At 39.2% G+C, this 17,920-nt stretch overlaps 1 protein-coding gene across 1 annotated transcript in view; it reads left to right on the top strand.

Annotated features, from left to right (window-relative positions):
• Positions 1–17,920, top strand: part of LOC111155836 (AF4/FMR2 family member 3) — a 531,558-nt gene that overhangs the window by 335,585 nt on the left and 178,053 nt on the right. The window lies entirely within an intron of this gene.

Here is a 17,920-nt window from a genome sequence, read left to right on the forward strand (position 1 = left end):
CTTTGTGGTTTGATGACTTTCTTTTTTTAAAGATTTTATTTGGGGCGCCTGGGTGGCTCAGTGGGTTAAGCCTCTGCCTTCGGCTCAGGTCATGATCTCAGGGTCCTGGGATCGAGTCCCGCATCAGGCTCTCTGCTCAGCGGAGAACCTGCTTCCTCCTCTATCTCTCTCTCTGCCTGCCTCTCTGCCTGCTTGTGATCTCTCTCTGTGAAATAAATAAATAAAATCTTAAAAAAAAAATAAAGATTTTATTTATTTATTTGAGAGAAAGACAGTGAGGGAAAGCATGAGAGGGAGGAAGGTCAGAGGGAGCAGACTCCCCATGGAGCAGGGAGCCTGATGCGGGACTTGATCGCAGGACTCTGGGATCATGACCCCAGCCGAAGGCAGTTGCTTAACCAACTGAGCCACCCAGGCGCCCGAAAACTTTCTTTAACGGTATGCTTATATTCTTTTGCCTTTATCTTTTCTGTATTTACTATAGGTTTTTGTTTTATGGTTACCATGAGGCTTACATGTACAAGTTATATCTGTAACAATCTATTTTAAATTGATAACAACTTTGATCCCATTTTAAGCTGAACATTTTTACCCTCCTCCTGTCACGTTTTGGTTTTGGTGTCACATTTTACATCTTTTCGTCTTGTGTATCCCCTAGTTATTATAATCGTAGTTATTTTTTACCACTTGTGTCTTTCAGCCATCATTCTACCCTTATAATAATTAATCCACTACCTTTACTAAAGATTGATTTTTCCAGTTGAGTTTTAGTTTCACCTGTTTTCTTGTTACTAATTAGGCCACTTCTTTTCAGCTTCATGATGTCCCTTCATCATTATGTAATGAACTCCTTTAGCTTTTGCTGTCTGGAAAACTTGATCTCCTTCAGTTCTTAGTGATAATTTTGCGGGGTAGAGTATTCTTGGTTAGAAGATTTTTCCATCAGCACTTTGCATATATCCTGCCACTCCCTTCTAACCTGTAAAGTTTGTGCTGAAACTCTTATGGGGGATCCCTTGTACTTAACAAATTATTTTTCTCTAGCTGCTTTTTAAAAAAATATTTTATTTATTTACTTGAGAGAGCAGGGGGGGAGTGAGGGTCAGAGGGAGAAGTAGACTCCCTGCTCAACGCAGGACTCAATCCCAGGACTCTAGGATCATGACCTGAGCCAAAGGCAGTCATTTAACCAACCAAGCCACCCAAGAGCCCCTCTCTTGCTGCTTCTAATACTCTCTTTTTTTCTTTAACTTCTGACATTTTAATCATAATGTATCTTGGTGTGGGTCTCTCCAAAGAGAGAATTTTGGAATTCTCTGGGATTCTTGGATCTGGATTCCTATTTCCTTCCCCAAGGTAGGGAAATTTTCAGCCATTATTCCCTCTAATATGATTTCTATCCCTTTCATTCTCTTTTTCTCTTGGGAACCTTACAACGAAAATGTTAATCTGTTGTCCAGTATGGCCTTTAAGCTGTCTTCCCTTATTTCATTATTTTTTTTTCTTCTTCCTGCTCTGATTGGTGAGTTCCACTGGCTTGTCTTTGAGTAGAATGATCCTTTCTTTGGCTTCATTTATTCTGTTGCTGAACACCTGTGGTGTATTTTTCAGCTCAGTCATTGCATTCTTCACCTCTATGACTTCTGTTTGGGACACTCATATATTTTCCATCTCTTCGTGGAAATTCTCACTGTGTTCATCCATTCTTCTCACCCATTCAGTAAAGATTTTTATTACCATTACTTTGAACTCTTTATCAGGTAAATTACTTACCTCTGTTTCATTAAGGGTTTTTTTTTTCTGAAGTTTTGTCTTCATTTGGAACATATTCGTCTATCTTTTCATTTTGCTTGATTGTCTATGTTGGTTTCTATGTAGTAGATATAATAACCACCTCTCCCAGTCTTGAAGGAGTGGCCTTGGATATGAGATGAACCTTTTTATTCAGCCCTTCCCCAAATCTTGATCATCTCACAAACCTGTGTGCTTGTCCAAGCAATGTACTATATTTTTAACAGCTCCTAATAGTTCAGGATGTGCCAAGACATGTCAGTGTCCCAAAGGGTAGGATTTCAGCACCTAGATTCAGGCTGACTGGAAAGCAGACCCACAGGCAGCAGGGCTTCTTTGGTTTTTTGTTTTGTTTTGTTCTTAACATATAATGAATTATTAGCCCCAGGGGTACAGGTCTGTGAATCGTCAGGCTTACACACTTCACAGCACTCACCATAGCACATACCCTTCCCAGTGTCCAAAGCCCAACCACCCTCTCCCTAAACCCTTTCCCCCAGCAACCCTCAGTTTATTTTGTGAGATTAAGAGTCTCTTATGGCTTGTCTCCCTCACAATCCCATCTTGTTTCATTTTTTCCTTCCCTACCCCCCAAACCCCCTGCCCTGCCTCTCAAATTCCTCGTATCAGGGAGATCATATGAATATTGTCTTTCTGTGATTGAATTATTTTGCTCAGCGTAATACCCACTAGTTTCACCCACGTTGTTGCAAATGGCAAGATTTCATTTCTTTTAATGGCTGCATAGTATTCCATCATATATATGTATGTATGTATGTATATATATATATGTGTGTGTATGTATATATATATGTATGTATATATATGTATGTATATATATGTATGTATATATATATGTATGTATATATATATACATACATACACACACACACACACACACACACACACACATACCATCTCTTCTTTATCCATTCATCTGTTGGTGGACATCTAGGTTCTTTCCATAGTTTGGCTATTGTGGACATTGCTGCTATAAACATTCAGGTACACGTGTCCCTTAGGATCACGACGTTTGTATCTCTAGGGTAAATACCCAGAAGTGTGATTGCTGGGTCATAGGGTAGCTCTATTTTCAACTTTTTGAGGAACCTCCATGCTGTTTTCCAGAGTAGCTGTACCAGCTTGCATTCCCCCCAACAGTGTAGGAGGATTCCCCCTTCTCTGCATCCTCACCAACATCTGTCATATCCTGACTTGTTAACTTTAGCCATTCTGACTGGTGTGAGGTGGTATCTCGTTGTGGTTTTGATTTGTATTTCCCTGATACCAAGTGATGTGGAGCACTTTTTCATGTGTCTGTTGGCCATTTGGACGTCTTCTTTGCAGAAATGTCTGTTCATGTCTTCTGCCCATTTCTTGATTGGATTATTTGTTCTTTGGGTGTTGAGTTTGATAAGTGCCTCCTAGATTTTGGATACTAACCCTTTATCTGATATGTTGTTTGCAAATATCTTCTTTTGATTTGGTTTATCTATCTTATCTTTTGGTTTTATTGACTGTATCCTTTGCTGTGCAAAAGCTTTTGATCTTGATGAAATCCCAGTAGTTCATTTTTGCCCTTGCTTCCCTTGCGTTTGGTGATGTTTCGAGGAAGAAGTTGCTGCGGCTGAGGTCGAAGAGGTTGCTGCCTGTGTTCTCCTCAAGGATTTTGATGGATTCCTTTCTCACATTGAGGTCCTTCATCCATTTTGAGTCTGTTTTCGTGTGTGGTGTAAGGAAATGGTCCAGTTTCATTTTTCTGCATGTGGCTGTCCAGTTTTTCCCATCACCATTTTTTGAAGAGACTGTCTTCTTTCCATTGGACATTCTTTCCTACTTTGTCAAAGATTAGTTGACCATAGAGTTGAGGGTCTATTTCTGGGCTCTATTCTGTTCCATTCAACTATGGGTCTGTTTTTGTGCCAGTACCATACTGTCTTGATGATGACAGCTTTATAATAGGGCTTGAAGTCTGGAATTATGATGCCACCAATTTTGGCTTGCTTTTTCAGCATTCATCTGGCTATTCGAGGTCTTTTCTGGTTACATATAAATATTAGGATTATTTGTTCCATTTCTTTGAGAAAAATGGATGGGGTTTTGATAGGGATTGCATTAAATGTGTAGATTGCTTTAGGTAGCATATTTGTTCTTCCAATCCATGAGCGTGGAATATTTTTCTATTTCCTTGTGTCTTCCTCAATTTCTTTCATGAATACTTTATAGTTTTCTAAGTACAGATTCTTTGCTTCTTTGGTTAGATTTATTTCTAGGTATCTCATGGTTTGGGGTGCAATTGTAAATGGGATTGACTCCTTAATTTCTCTTTCTTCTGTCTTGTTGTTGGTTTAAAGAAATGCAACTGATTTCTGTGCATTGATTTTATATCTTGACACTTTACTGAATTCCTGTACAAGTTCTAGGAGATTTGGAGTGGAGTCTTTTGGGTTTTCCACATAAAGTATCATATCATCTGCAAAGAGTGATAGTTTGACTTCTTCTTTGCCAATTTGGGTGCCTTTAATTTCTTTTTGTTGTCTAATTGCTGTGGCTAGGACTTTCAGTACTATTTTGAATAGCAATGGTGATAATGGGCATCCCTGTCATTTTCCTGACCTTAGCGGAAAAGCTCTCAGTTTTTCTCCATTGAGAATGATATTTGCTGTGGGTTTTTCATAGACGGTTTGATGATATTGAGGTATGTACCCTCTATCCCTATGCTTTGAAGAGTTTTGATCAAGAAAGGATGCTGTACCTTGTTAAATGCTTTTTCAGCGTCTATTGAGAGTATCATATGGTTCTTGTTCTTTCTCTTATTAATGTATTGTATCACACTGATTTGTGGATGTTGAACCAACCTTGCAGCCCTGGAATAAATCCCACTTGTTTACAGTAAATAATCCTTTTAATGTACTGTTGGATCCTATTGGCTAGTATTTTGGTGGGAATTTTTGCATCTGTGTTCATCAAAGATATTGGTCTGTAATTCTCCTTTTTGATGGGATCTTTGGTTTGGGGATCAAGGTAATGCTGACCTCATAAAATGAGTTTGGAAGTTTTCCTTCCATTTCTATTTTTTGGAACAGTTTCAGGAGAATAGGAACTAATTCTTCTTTAAATGTTTGGTAGAATTCCCTTGGGAAGCCATCTGGGCCTGGGTAGCAGGTTGTTTGTTGGGAGATTTTTGATGACTGCTTTAATCTCCTTACTGGTTATGGGTCTGTTCAGGTTTTCTGTTTCTTCCTGGTTCAGTTGTGGTAGTTTATACGTCTCTAGGAATGCATCTATTTCTTCCAGATTGTCAAATTTGCTGGCATATAGTTGCTCATAATATTTTCTCATAATTGTTTATATTTCTTAATTGTTGGTTGTGATCTCTCCTCTTTCTTTCATGATTTTATTTATTTGGGTCCTTTCTCTTTTCTTTTTGATAAGTCTGGCCAGGGGGTTGTCAATCTTATTAATTCTTTCAAAGAACCAGCTCCTAGTTTTGTTGATTTGGTCTACTGTTTTTTTGGTTTCTATTTCATCGATTTCTGCTCTGATCTTTATTATTTCTCTTCTGCTGGGTTTAGGCTTTCTTTGCTGTTCTCTTTCCAGCTCCTTTACGTGTAGGGTTAGGTTGTGGATTTGAGACCTTTCTTGTTTCTTGAGAAAGGCCTGTATCACTATATATTTTCCTCTCAGGACTGCCTTCGCTGTGTCCCAAGATTTTGAACAGTTGTGCTTTCATTATCATTTATTTCCATGAATTTTTTCAATTCTTCTTTAATTTCCTGGTTGACCCATTCATTCTTTAAAAGGATGCTGTTTAGTCTCCATGTATTTGGGTTCTTTCCAAATTTCCTCTTGTGATTGAGTTCTAGCTTCAGAGAATTGTGGTCTGAAAATATGCAGGGCATGATCCCAGTCTTTTAGTACCAGTTGAGATGTGATTTGTGACTCAGGATATGATCTATGCTGGAGAATGTTCCATGTGCACTAGAGAAGAATGTGTATTTTTTTGTTTGGGGATGGAATGTTCTGAATATATTTGTGATGTCCATCTGATCCAATGTGTCATTTAAGGCCTTTGTTTCTTTGCTGACTTTTTGCTTAAATGATCTGTCCATTTCAGTGAGGGGGGTGTTAAAGTTCCCTACTATTATTGATTATTTTCAGTGTGATTCTTTGATTTTATTATTAATTGGTTTATATAGTTGGCTGCTCCCATGTTAGGGGCATAGATATTTAAAATTATTAGATCTTCTTGTTGGACAGACTCTTTGAGTATAATATAATGTCCTTCCTCATCTCTTATTATAGTCTTTGGCTTAAAATCTAATTTATCTGATATAAGGATTATTACTCCAGCTTTCTTTTGATGTCCATTAGCATGGTAAATTGTTTTCTACCCCCTCACTTTAAATCTGGAGATGTCTTTGGGTCTATAATGAGTTTCTTGTAGACAGCATATTGATAGACTTTGTTTTTTTATCCATTCTGATACCCGGTGTCTTTTGATTGGGGCATTTAGCCCATTTACATTCAGGGTGACTATCGAAAGAGATGAATTTAGTGCCATTGTATTGCCTGTAAGGGACTGTTACTGTACATTGTCTCTGTTCCTTTCTGGTCTACTACTTTTAGGCTCTTTCTTTGCTTAGAGGACCCCTTTCAATATTTCCTGTAGGGCTGGTTTGGTATTTACAAATTCTTTTAGTTTTTGTTTGTCTTGGAAGCTTTTTATCTTTCCTTCTATTTTCAGTGATAGCCTAGCTGGATAAAATATTCTTGGCTGCATGTTTTTCTCATTTAGTGCTCTGAATATATCATGCCAGTTCTTTCTGGCCTGCCAGGTCTCTGTGGATAAGTCTGCTGCCAATATAATATTTTTACCATTGTATATTACAGACTTTTGGCCCAGGCTGCTTTCAGGATTTTCTCTTTGTCACTAAGACTTGTAAATTTTACTATTAGATGACGGGGTGTGGACCTATTGTTACTGATTTCGTGGGGGGTTCTCTGTGCCTCCTGGATTTTGATGCTTGTTCCCTTTGCCATATTAGGGAAATTCTCAACAATAATTTGCTCCAGTATACCTTCTGCCCCCTCTCTCTTTCTTCTTCTTTTGGAATCCCAATTATTCTAATATTGTTTTGTCTTATGGTATCACTTATCTCTCAAATTCTCCCCTCGTGGTCTAGTAGTTATTTGTCTCTCTTTTGCTCAGCTTCTTTATTCTCTGTCATTTGGTCTTCTATATCACTAATTCTTTCTTCTGCCTCATTTATCCTAGCGGTAAGAGCCTCCACTTTTTATTGTACCTCATTAATAGCTTTTTTTATTTCAACTTGGTTAGATTTTAGTTCTTTTATTTCTTTTATTTCTTCAGAAAGGGCTTTTATTTCTCCAGACAGGGATTCTCTAATATCTTCCATGCCTTTTTCGAGCCCACTAGCACCTTGAGAATCGTCATTCTGAACTCTAGATTTGACATATTACCAATGTCCATATTGATTAGGTCCCTATCCTTCAGTACTGCCTCTTGTTCTTTTTTTTTGTGGTGAGTTTTTCCCACCTTGTCATTTTATCCAGACAAGAATATATGAAGGAGAGAATAAAATACTAAAAGGGTGGCAAAGACCCCAGAAAAACATATGCTAACCAAATCAGAAGAGACCCCAAATCTGGGGGAGAAAAAAAGGGAGAAAAGAAGTTTTTAAAAAAAAATTTTTTTAAATAAAAAAATATATATATTAGATTGGTGAATAGAACAGAGCCACCCACTTGATTTTGGGAGTATTTTGGTCTCTTAGAAGAAACTACCTCCCAAAATTTTAAAGAAAGAAAAACTTATATATATATACAAAAATAAGGGTAAACACAATGAAGGGATGAAATATGACTGGAAAGATGAAAATTTTTTAAAAATTCTAAAAAAGGAATTGGTAAGATAAGTTGGTTGGGAAAAGAAAGAAAAAGAAAGTGGAGAGAATTTGCTCAGGCTGGAGACTAGAACAAAGCCCAATGCTAGATTTAGGGCATATTTTTATCTATTAGAAGTTGTATCCTAAAATTTTTTAGAAGAAAAAAACCTATATGTATTCAAAAAATAAAGTTAGATACAATGAAGGATAAAATATGACTATAATAATGAAGGTTTAAAAAGATTTTTTTAGAAAGGTATTGTTAAGATAAACTAGTTAAAAATGTTAAACGAGGAAAGAGAAAAAGTTAAAAAAATAGAATAAGAAAAACAAAATTTAAAAAATTTAATTAACTTTGCAATATTAAAGAATCATGGGGAGAAAGCCATGAATTCCATGCTTTGCTTTCCCCTCCTCTGGAATTCTGCTGTTGATCAGTAAGCTTGGTCTTGGCTGGATGTTCTTGCTGATCTTCTAGGGGAGGGGCCTGTTGTAGTGATTCTCAAATGTCTTTGCCCGAGGCGGAATTGCACCACCCTTGCCAGGAGCCGGGCTAAGTAAATTGCTTGAGTTCCCTCTTGGGAGCTTTTGTTCACTGAACACTTTGTACTGCTCTGGAGGAGGGGAATGAAAATGGTGGCCTCCCAGTCTCCAGCCTGGAGGAGCCGAGAGCTTGGGGCTGCACTCCTCGATGCGCCTTCGGAGAAAAGCGCTCAATCACTCCTGTCTCCCTGGTCTCTGGCTGAGCTCTGAGCTCACCCAGCCTGTGACTGAGCATTTCTGTCCCTGGCACACAGCTCCATTTGGGGTGTCCAAACCTAGCAGATTCCTGCCTCTAGAGAAGGAAGGTGAGTCTCCCCGGGTCTGCCAGTTGTGGGGTCCCTGCTCAAAGAACAGTGGCCTAATTGTGCCACGGATCCTGTTTTAAGGTAATCCTGAGCTGATAGCTCACTCCTCAGCCCCGTCTCTATAACCGGCTTCCCTGCTCTAATACCTGCAATCTCTGCTAAACTCAGACACCCCCGATCCTTCTGTGACCCCGCGGGACCTGAAACCACACTGTCCCTGCGAGGGCTCCAACCCCATTTAGCCTCTCGAGCGATGTCCCTCAGTGGAGCATACTTTTAAAAGATCAAATTTTGTGCTCTGTTGCTCCACTGCTTGCTGTGAGCCAGCCCCTCCCACCACAGTCTATTTTTCCATCACTTGGGTTTCACTTCTCCACACGTCCTACCTTTCAGAAAGTGGTTGATTTTCTGTTCCTAGCACTGCTGCTCTTCTTCTCTTCAATCTCCTGTTGGATTTGTAGGTGTTCAGAATGGTTTGATAACTGTCTAACTGAACTCCTGCGACCTGATGTCCTCTCAGTCTGCTACACCTCCGCCATTTTGACTCCTCCCCCAGGTGGCAGTTTTTAAAAGTATGCAAATATATATAGTCCTGAGGGTCCACAGCTATAAGCATTGGCTCTGCCACCAGAGCCGGCAATCTATAAGTGTTCCCCAGACAGCAGTTGCAAACATTTGGGTTCCAAGGGTGTGTTTAAGTTCCTTTTTGAGAGATACCAGCAAGCTACAGCAAGGCAGAGGGAGAATGCAAAAATGGTGTCCACAGCATATGTTCCTTGAGAGCAGCTCCATAGGCCACTAAAGTATGTGCTGCTCCCAAAGCCTGGCTCTTATTCTAAAGCTCCAGGACAAGCCAAGTGGCCTCTTATGGAGAGTGAGGGGAAGAGGGTGTGCCTCAGTCTATTGTCTGTGCAGTGCCCTGGTCCTGGTAGTCTACCAAGAACCAACCCTCTAATTGTGCTGTGGGACCCAGGAACACAAGCCCTTCAGGGCACCAGAACCAGGTGATCGAGGGGCATCCTCTGGGCATCTGCCAAAAACACCAGGCACCAGATCCCCGGAAAGCTCCCCTCCAGGAAACATGGCATTCTGGAGCACAGCTGGGATGCAAAGATAGCACCCACCCTCTGAGATAGCTGGAAAAGATTAGGTTCAACTCCTAGATGTGTGTTTAATTAGTAGCCAGCCCCTCAGGCCACAGCCAGGATGATCAGCTACTAGGCCTCCTTCACAGAAAGACTAGGCTTCTGGGTCTGTTGCTTCTTGCTGTGACCTGAGAATAGTAGCAGTTTACGAACTCTTCTGTATTGTTTACAGACCAGGGGGCTCACAGGTGTGAGCCCCACTGGTCACCCCAGCCAGGTGATACAGACGTGTGTCCCCTGATAGCAGAAGTTAGGGCATCGTACGAGTATAAGCTCCTTTGTGGATGACACCTACTATTACAGTCCCCAGTGACCAGATCACAAGGTCTCTGACCTCTGTAGCCAAGAGACCAAGAGGCATAATCTAGGCAGCAGCCTCAAAAATCAGGGCATCAGACACATACCAGAGCTCCCTTCTGGGATATACTGGTGCTTTGGAACATGGCAAAGGGGGAGCAAGAAAATGGCACCTACCAGCTGACCCTTGAGAGTGTTCCAGTAGGCTCCTACTTGTGTGTGTTAAAAGGCACCTGCCCATAGGTGTGCCTCTTGAGGAATTCTGGGCATAATCTGAGCAGGGACCTGGCCTTGGTGACTCGGAGTATATGAGCCCTTTAAGAGGCATTTCTCAGATCACTACTGTGTTGTGGGTCTTGGAGTTCGAGCCCCATTGGTTTTCAAAACTGAATGTTTTGGGAGTTTATCTCCCAAATATAGCCCTAAAAAGTTGGGAGTGCTCAGTATGGACTTTGAACCCTTTGCTCCTCAAGGAGTTCGGAGTTCCCTTCCAGTTTTGGGCTTATAGTGAGATTGTGTCCCAATTTCTCCTACCTGCTTTGATGTAGTTTTCTTCTCATTTGCTGGATGTGTCATCATCAGTCAGCTAGCCTTTAGATTTCTTTAATAGGAAATGTGTACTGTGGACTCATTGTTTCTGTGGGAGTAGATGAGTTCAAGATCTTCCTATGTCACCATCTTTAAGCAGAACCAGCATGTCACTCTTCCAATGGCATACTGCCACACAAAATACAATGCAGAATCCTTTTCATTTTTGTATATAATTTGGCCAAAATAATGACTTCACCCAAAATACAACCAAATACATATTTTATTTATATAAATATATCCATGGTGTAAGTACAATTTCTGATGTAATTGAGCACACACCCCAAGGCACATTGGGTCCCAACTTTTCCAAGAAGTTTGCATAAATTGGTTTTGTTGAATGTATATAGTTTGAGTAACAACTTAACTCTACAGTAAAATTGAGACCTTATCTCATTAGTGCAAATATATATTTTTCAAGGCAGAAACTTTAAGTTATAAGAATCTCATCTTCCATCCAAAAAGTTACATTATCAAATATCAGTTAAGGCACAGAATTTGAAATTTAAATGAAAAACTATATGTTACTTAGGATTTTTATAGGATTTGTGTGGAGTTATGTCACCCCTAGATCCCTTAGCCTTGCTCAAAAAAGAAAGAGTAAGTCGTTCTACAAAGTGTAAGAACATCGCATGGTTTTAATAATGCTGTTCTTTCAAAAAGCTGGTAAGTACTATTAATTCTTCTTGTACAGAAGAAATAAGACTGGAGTAGTGTGCTATTTCTGCTATAGCAAATTACCACAAACTTAGTGACATAAGACAACACAAACATATTGTCTTACAACTCTGGAAGTCAGAAGTCTGAGCTAAAATCAAGGTCTTGGTGGGCTGCATTCCTCCTGAATGCTCTAGGGAAGAATTTATTTTCTTGTTGCTTTCAGCTTCTACCAGCTCATGGCTCTCATCATCCTGACCTTGGATTTCCTTGTCACATCTCCTCTAACTCTCCTTCCTCCCCATCTCTGTTATAAGGGCCTTCATGATTATATTGGGCCTAGCTGGATAATCCAGGATTATCTCCCATCTCAGAATTATTAACTGAATCACAACTGCAGATCCCTTTTGCCATGAGCAGCAGTATATTCACAGAGTCCAGGAATTAGGATACAGACATCTTTGGGAGAGCCCTACTCTGCCCACTGCAAAGATTGTTGCTAATTTTCACATACAGTATATCTCAACCTGTATCTCAACTAATCAGTGTTCTGACAATTGGGGGCTTGCAGTTCATTCATTAGGTTATTAATGTTTGAGATTATCAGTATTCCTAGTGTATAGGAGTTAGAATTACTTATGGAATTTGAGGGGCAAAATCTCCAAAATGACTAATAAATAACAAAACTAGGCCCTCTTTAAGATTGAAGGGGCAATTTGACCTCACAAGGGAAGTCCTTTTAACTGGGTGTTCTGAGTTACCAGTACCATGAAATTAATTAGCTAAATGCTTATGAAAATTCTCCCAATTTGTCTCAGTGTTAAAAGACATAATGTATAGTAAAATTCATTGATACTGTATTTGGATATTTTTGTTCTGTTCTCTGAAATCTTAATTTGTAGTCACAATTCCTTAGGCAAAAACTACCAGATATGTCCACCTCATTCTTTAAATCTCAAAAGTAATTGAATTTGGTTAAAAAAAAAAAAAAAAAGACTGTGTGCCATTATCAGGTATTTCAACCAAGAAAAAAAAAATTGAATTTGATTTGCCTTCTCTTCATTTTTGTAGGAGTCTCATAAGTTTTGAAATGCAAATAAAGGACTCAAAGTTGTAGAACCTCTTCCATCCTCAGAAGGCATGCAAACCTAATGACATTTCCCAAATATTTCGAGTGGCAATGAATGCTGGCTCTGGTGGGAACAAACCTGGTCTGGAACTATTCTTACTGATCAGTGTTTCAAGCATTATACAAGAATTCTAGCATCATTTTAGAAGGGATAACCCTATTGCCTCTTTATACACTAGAAGGAGAAGAAAGGCAGCAAAGTGTGAAGGAAAGTGCTTTAAAAACGGAAAGTTCCTTTTCTGTCTCCCTCTAGGTGTTCCTAACATGCTTTAAGTTGTAGCACAAAGTATTTGGGCTAAAACTCCATGTTTTAGCCTTACCTTGAAAGAAACATTCAAATTAATTATAAATTACCTTATTTCAACTCTTTTGAGCTTTATTGAAAAGAATGAGGAGAAAGTGATGGATGGGGGTGAAGGGAGACCCCTCCCCCCCAGTCAGGAGGCTCCTTTTTCTATAGTAACTAGCTTCAGAAATGGGTCTGAAAATAAGTGAAATATATTTCCATTTCTTGCCTTTTATAATTCTAATGCTGGATTGAGAGACAAGCAAGGAGAGAACTGAGTGGAGATGTCCTCAGATGGTTCCAAAGAGCCATTTTTAAGTAATAAACCTTCACAGTATGAGGATTGTCCTTAAGCTACATGGCTTAAGAACTGCTATATTTTACTGATCTACAGTAGACTTTTTTTTTTTACATCTTAAGTTCCCTAAAATCAGGATTTGTTTCATAGTTGATGGCATCTTAAAATTAATTGGCAGTAGTGTTCTTTCATAGCAGTATAGGAGGGAAGGTAGCCTCAGACAGTTTCGATGGCAGGTTACACATGACAAAAACAGTCTTTATTATAGTGCTTCATTGAAGGGCTTTCGCAGACACCAGGGCGCTTGGTTATCTCTATCTTTAGCCAAATGATATGTACAAACTTTACTTCCCAGCTAAACACAACATTTAAAGAAGGTTTAGGATCCCCATGTACTAAACAATAGGTGTTGGGAATTCAGGACTTGAAGGTGGAGAAGAATGAATTCCCATCTGTACATATTCTTGCAAGTAAGCGAAAGTGGCTACCCCTTTTGTGCACATGTCAGAACGACACACACTTGATGAATGGCACTGGCAAACCAGAAGCAGTCGATTAGCCTTAGCAGTGTCCTGTTACGGGATGACAGGCAACTTTTTTTTTTAATACCTTACTGCTTTTCTGAATTTTCTTTAATGAATAGGTATTACTGCTGTTTATTTCTTCAAACAGTAAATGCTCCTTAACAAGACAGAGCCCCCCTTGGATCAAGACAATAATCATAGTAGCATTCTTTTTATGATATTTATCCAGTTGTATGCTTTAAATATGTGCGATTTATATCATGTAATATGTACCTTAGTAAAGCTGGGTTTGTCTTTTTTTGTTGAAGAGTCATAGTTGAAAAGATAATTTCTGTAGTGGCAGTGTGATACAGTGCCCTGAAAACATAAAGCACTCGTGTCCTTCTGAGATTCAGGAAGGTTTCAAAAAGCAGGTAACCCTTGAGGGTTTTTGTTCTGAGCCTTGAAGAAAGAATGAAGTTTGCCAAGCAGAAAACAGAAAATGGCAGGACATGCATCCCAAGGACAAGGAAAGGATACAAAGGTTTAAAGTACCCTTGCAGAGCCGTGTGACATCCCTTTCAGCCCTGGGTTATAATATTTTGTATACACCTCATCTTCACTGCTAACTCACCGGACCCCGGGGCCCTGTAGGCAGAGATTTTGTACATTCACTCCGCAACTCTTAAGGTGCCTGACAGAACCTTGCAGTCCTTGTAGAGTGCTCCCAGAGGGGGCCAAAATAAGAATGTGCGGATGGGGTTAACAACTCCCCAAGCATCTACTTACAGAAAGCAAGGGTCTTTGAGAGAAAGAAGGGAAGAGACAGAGAGAAAGCCTCTGAGACAGAAACTATAGGCGGATGGGTTCCTGAGTGGCAGGAAATACAAAATGGGAAGAACTTAAGTAAGTGCTTGGGCCCTTTGGGAGGGAAGGGCTTTGTTTCCTTCTGCTCTGAACCCAGCCTGGTCCTGGCTCAGTGAAAGATGAAGGGTCTGTACATTCTGTGGCAGCCCCAGGGTTTTGCAGCTACCTCGCAGGGCAGGACTCCTTCAAGAAGCTGCAGCCACCAGCCCTGTTGTTGGCCAGCAGAGACCTAGTCAGAATGAAGACAGGTTCCTGTGAATGTAATCATGAGAGAAGCTTCATAAGGTAACTTATGCTCTCCACCAGCCCGCTGGCTACGTGCTGGCCATATGTCAATGAGAATAGTAATGGGGTATCATTCACACCCACAGAGTGGCATGATCTAGAAACACTGGGGTTACAGTCAATATTTTCAAGCTAGTAAGCTTGAAACCAGAAGATGTTGGTTGCAAACACAATATTACATATTAAGACAAAGTCTTTGTTTTATTTTGCCTCTCCAGAACTCTCTTTTTCTCCAGAAGGGCAGACTTTTATGGTGATTTTTTTTTAACCAATTACTTTAACCGTTTTCTGTCCCTCTTCACTGCCTGCACAAAATAGAAATAGTAAAATCACCATTAATTATGCAAATATTTTAGGTAAAATTCAAAGTCTGGCGATCTCTGAAATACATGACCTTTTAGTATATAATTATAATTCAAGTTATCTGTAGGCTTATTTTTGGTTCTCTGCTCAAGGGTCTATGGTCTGTAGTCATTATCTGAGCTTTAGGATGTCTAACGTGCACCAAGAAATAAAATGAGCTCTTTCAAAAGTGTGAGCAAACAGTCTCACAAAAATTTGTACTTTTTCTTTTAAGAATGAACTTAATGCAGGGCACTTGGCTCAGTCGGTTAAGTGTCTGACTCTTGATTCCAGCTCAGGTCTTGATCGCAGGGTCATGAGTTCAAGCCCTGCATTTGTCTCCACACTGAGCGTGGAGCCTACTTCAAAAAAAAGAGAGAGAGAATGAACTTAATGCTGAAAAGTATCTCAAATGCCATTCTTGTCTATTTAATGGTAAGTGAATGTTTATCTATCTAGTACAAGACACCTGCAAAATGTCAAAATCTACAGACCTCTCAGAGGAGTCAACTACAGGGAGCTCAAAGTACTTTTCACGTATCAAAGCTAACACTAATTTATGTTCAAATGTAATCTCTAAATTAATTAGAAAAGATGGAAGCATACCAGTCCATTTGGAGGATTTAACCATGGATGTCTTTTTAATAACAACTATCCAAAGTAGGCCCAAATCATTTTTTATGAGAATTATACTTTAGCCCATCATTTTAGGAACAATATTTCATCTTAATACACTGTTTCCAAAATTTGAATCTCAGATTGAGAGTTGAGCTTGTTCCTTTTCTTCATATGAATAGTTCATTACTAGCATTAACATTAAAAGCATCTGTGTATGACTCAGTCTGTTTAACAGAGGGGGGAATCCCTTCCCTTCCCTATTTTCCCACCCAGCCCCTACCCAGCAGTCTGTCTGATTTTATACTGGTCCAGTGGAATTCCTTTTGAAAACCTCATCTAGATTTGAATATGCAGCAAGTCATAAAGGACATCTCCTGTCCCACGACAAACATATTCATGAAGCAAAACTCTAGTAAAATACATTAAACTATATAATAGAAGTTAATTCCATATCACTGGATTTGTGTCCCATGCACTGAAATTATAAAGGAGTTTCACTGGAATTTATGTGCTGTCCCTTATTCTTTTACATTCCTACCATCTCGATTAATTCATCCTTTTGTAACTGTCCTTTATATTTCACACTAAATGGGAATTTAGCAAGTAAAAAGGATGTGAATTCTCAAAGCAATAGTTAGCATTTCACTTGAGTGCAAGTAAAATCAGGTTCAATTGCTATTTACCTAAACAGTAACTAAACTCAAAATGCTATGTAGTTCTGGCTTTCCACCATTGCAGGTAAGTGGAAATCTGTAATAATCTTTTCATCCACCAATGTGAGACTGACAACAGTTGTTCAGTGGATTGTCCCTGGTGGGATGGTTGCCAGCCTCATCTGTAGAAAGGTGATGAGAGTAAATGTACATCCAAAGGGAACTGGGTTAGATTAAAAGTCAGTAATATAATAAATCCTAAATATGTGAACTAAAACCATAAACCTCATGGAGAAAACATAGAAAGACATGTATGACTTTGGATTTGGCAGTAGATTCTCAGATATAATACCAAAAGCATGAGCCATAAAAAGAAAAAGAAAGTGGACTTCATTAAAATTAGAAACTTTTGTGCATCAAAGGATATTATCAGTAAAGTGAAAAGATAGCTGACAGAATGGGAGGAAATATTTGCAAATCATATGTCTGATAAGGGTCTATGATCCAGAATATGTGAAGAACTCTTTCAGCTCAGCAACAAAAAAGACCAACAACCCACTTTAAAATGGGCCAAGTCCTTAAATAGATATTTCTCCAAAGAAGATATACAAGTGCCCAACAAAAACATGAAAACATGCTCATAATCCTTTGTCATTAGGGAAATATGAATCAAAACCACTGTGAGTCACTGCATATGCTATGACAGCTATCATAAAATTTCTCCAAGTTAAGGGAATATAACAAGTATTGGTGAGGATTTGGAGAAATGGAACCTTCATATATGGCTGGTAAAAATGTAAAATGATTCGGTCACTGTGCAGAATAGTTTGGCAATTCCTCAGAAGCTTTCATATAGAATTACCATATGACTCCATAATTCCATTCATGGGTATATATCCAAAAAGTCTGAAAATAGGACTGAAACAAATACATACACATGTGTGTTCATAACTGCCCTAGTCACAATGGCCAAAAGGTGAAACAGCTGATATGTCCATTAATGGATGAATGGCTAAACAATTGATGTATATATACACAATGGACTATTATTTGGCCATAAAAAGGAACGAAGTACTGATACGTGCTATGACATGGATGACCCTCAAAACATTATGCTGAGTGAAAGTAGCCAGACACAAAAGGTCACATGTTCTATGATTCCCTGAAATATCCAAAACAGATAAATTCATAGAGAGAGGATACAGATTGGTGATTGTCAGGGACTAAGGGAAGTGGGGGAATGAGGAGACACTGCCTAAAGGTTAAGTTTTATTTTGGAATGATGGAAATCTTTGCAACCAAATAGAGGTAGTGGTTATACAACATTAGGAATGTACTAAGTGCAACTGAGTTGTTCACTTTAAATATTTTTTTAAGATTTATTTATGTTTATTTTAGAGAGAGAGTGCACAGGGGTGGTGAGGGGCAGAGAGAGAGCACACAGGTGTGGAGAGGGAGGGAGAATCCCAAGCAGACTCCACACTGAGCATGGAGCCTGACATGGGGCTCTATCTCACTATCCTGAGATCATGACCTGAGCCAAAACCTTGGACATTTAACTGGCTGAGCCACGCAGGTGTTCCTAAATTGCTCATCTTAAAGTGGTTAATTTTATGTTATGTGAACTTCACCTCAATAAACAAAAAGTCTGCAATACAAAAGCAAAGAGACTGTGAACTACATTTCCAGAACTGCTTAGTAAGC

The sequence above is a fragment of the Enhydra lutris genome, unplaced genomic scaffold (assembly GCF_002288905.1).
Source record: "Enhydra lutris kenyoni isolate GAN:26980312 unplaced genomic scaffold, ASM228890v2 scaffoldscaffold44, whole genome shotgun sequence".
In the NCBI taxonomy this organism is placed as follows: Eukaryota; Metazoa; Chordata; class Mammalia; order Carnivora; family Mustelidae; genus Enhydra; species Enhydra lutris.